The following is a 2,500-nucleotide window of genomic DNA, read 5'->3' as shown; positions in this document are numbered from 1 at the left end:
TTGTTGATCTGAATCTGGATTGTATTCCATCCAGTAAGTCCAGTATATATATATATATATATATATATATATATATATATATAGTTTAAACAGAGTATTCTGCGTCTAATATTTATAGACAGATACCGTGAAACATTGAGGTTGTTGCCGGCTCTGTTGACAAAGAGCATAGGAGGTTCCTGTATTTGGCCAGAACCAGCAGCAGTGATTGAGAATTCATACGCTGTAGTCTAAACTCTGCAGAATCAGGGCACAAACAGCCGATTGCTTTATGTCACGAAAGATGTCTCAAAAGTACGGCTCATCTCCTGAATGACATCTTAAGGAGGATTTGCCTCCAGTCCCCCTCTCTCTCCTCTCTCCTTTCCCTGCTCTTTGTATAGGCTGTTTTTTAAACACTTTCATCTTGTCTGCCCTTCATTTGTCTGTTATTCTCTCTTCGTCCGTCGCTGTCCTGTCCTCTGGAAGAGGCGCCCCAAAGAGTTAGCTGTCAGCTTTGGTATTGGTGTAGCACTTATCGGTTAAGACTTTGAGAAAAGAATCATCTCCTAATTGGGTTGACGCAACTTTGTCTTTTAGATAGTGGAAGCTTCTTCGTTAATTAAGAGACTTTTGGCTACTAGTTTTTCCAAGTCGACAGACAATTGATTTTAGAAACAGCGTCTATGCTCAATGTTGTTAGATAAAATATACTCAAGGGTCTCCGAAAGTAAAGCTTACTTCTGGCCTGTCTCTCTACTGGCCTGTCTGTCTGATTTCCTCTCTACTGGCCTGTCTGTTTGTCTGTCTGTCTTTCTACCGGCCTGGCTGTCTGTCTGCCTCTCTACCGGCCTGGCTGTCTGTCTACCTCTATATATCGCCTCCTTCCTTTACCTCTTAGACTCTCTTACTTTACAAATTGTCCAACGTTTCTTAACGGATTAACAACCACTTTCATCACTTCCTAAAACGAGAAAAAAACGTGGTGAAAATGTAGTCATGTTGATGTAGAAGGACGTAGAATGTAGAGAAGGAGGAGGAGGAGGAGGAGGAGGAGGAGGAGGAGAAGGGGGGGAGGAAGGCAAGGAGGAGGGGAAGGAGGGGAGGAGGGGGAGAATCATTAAGTTAACACATACGGAACGAAGAGAGAGAGAAGCTCCCACCCAGCAGCTTCATGAACCGTCTCTCTGTCTCTCTTCATCACGTTATACCGGCCAGCTTTGCGTGTGCATGTGGGTTAACGGAGCCCAGCCAGTGACCTTTAACCTCTGGGTTAGGAGGAACCACTGATGCTCCGGCCGGTTCAGTGCTCAGGGGAACAGGACGATAATGTAAAGACAAGGTATGACGGGATGGACTATTTCAGTTAACAGCGAGCAGACTTGTAAAGGGTGGTGGGTGGTTCTGCCTGGGCTCCTCTGTCATCACAGGAATCTGGATTTATTTATGTATATGAGCAGAGTGACTCAGCTGTGAGACAGACATGCAGGCAGGGCGTCAGGGGAGGGAGGTATTTACAGCGCCCTGTCGGTTTCGCCTACCATCCCGTGCTTCACAGAGTTTATTTTGCGTCACTGGAGTACACAAGAGTACCAAAAAAGCGTTCAGCCTCCTTTTAAGAAGAACACATGCTGTTTCCCGTTCTTTCATAACACAACAGGATTGAAATGACGCATCCTTTTATAGTTTGTTGGTTGTTATATTTTTGTTGGGTGTCTTAGAATTGCCGTTCTTTTTATGAGATGCTTCCCAGTCGTCTGGTGACCGTTTGTGCGAGTGCTTAACTTAGCAGACTAATTATTCTCAGTCCCGGAGCTGGGAACTAAAAGAGAGGTTTCTCTGTAGGCTTGTTCTGTCCTGTGGGAGTGGACCGCAGGACGGGTTCCGCCCGTGGGAGGACAGACGGAACACCATGTTCCTCCGGGTTTCTGGAATCACTCGCACTGGGTATTTTTAAGGCAATGTCGGAACGCGGGTTTTACTTTTTCCCAGACAAACAGACTGTGTCTGGTAAAAAAGTTGGGTGCAAAAACAGTAAAAAAGTGCCAGTAAAACAGCAGAGCCAGCTAAAATAAACCAAGATAAGCTAAATATCCCGTCCGCTTACCTCAGGAGGTAGAGCAGGTTGGATGGTAAGGAAGGTTGCTCGTTCTAACCCCGGTTCCTTCTAGCTTAGTGTCGAGGTGTCCCTGAGCAAGGCACCTCACCCTGACTGCTCCTGACGAGGTGCTTGTCGCCTTGCATCGTTGACTCCGCCGTCGGTTTGTGCATGTGTGTATTAACTGTTGCAAGTCGCTTTGGATTAAAACGTCTGCTAAATGCCCTAAATGTCTGTCGGTTTGACAGACTCACTGCTTTTAACACAAAAAGGTAAATATATCAGACAAGATTAACTCAACGAATGAAGGGTCAACTGTAGTCCAAGCAGAAATGAGGCATGAGGAACACCTGGAGTTAATCAAGGATAAACAAGACACACCTGGTGGAGGAAAGACCAGGAGGTGTAGTGGGCGGGGCTAGG

The 2,500-nt window shown here is 45.9% G+C and overlaps 1 protein-coding gene across 1 annotated transcript in view; it reads left to right on the top strand.

Moving 5' to 3' along the window:
• Nucleotides 1-2,500, top strand: part of chrna6 (cholinergic receptor, nicotinic, alpha 6) — a gene marked incomplete at both ends in the record, with an annotated part of 15,149 nt that overhangs the window by 4,372 nt on the left and 8,277 nt on the right. The window lies entirely within an intron of this gene.

This window comes from Pollachius pollachius, assembly GCF_949987615.1.
Source record: "Pollachius pollachius genome assembly, chromosome: 2".
NCBI lineage: Eukaryota > Metazoa > Chordata > Actinopteri > Gadiformes > Gadidae > Pollachius > Pollachius pollachius.
Note: the sequence above shows the minus strand (reverse complement) of the source record. Positions and strands in the feature narration are given on the sequence as shown.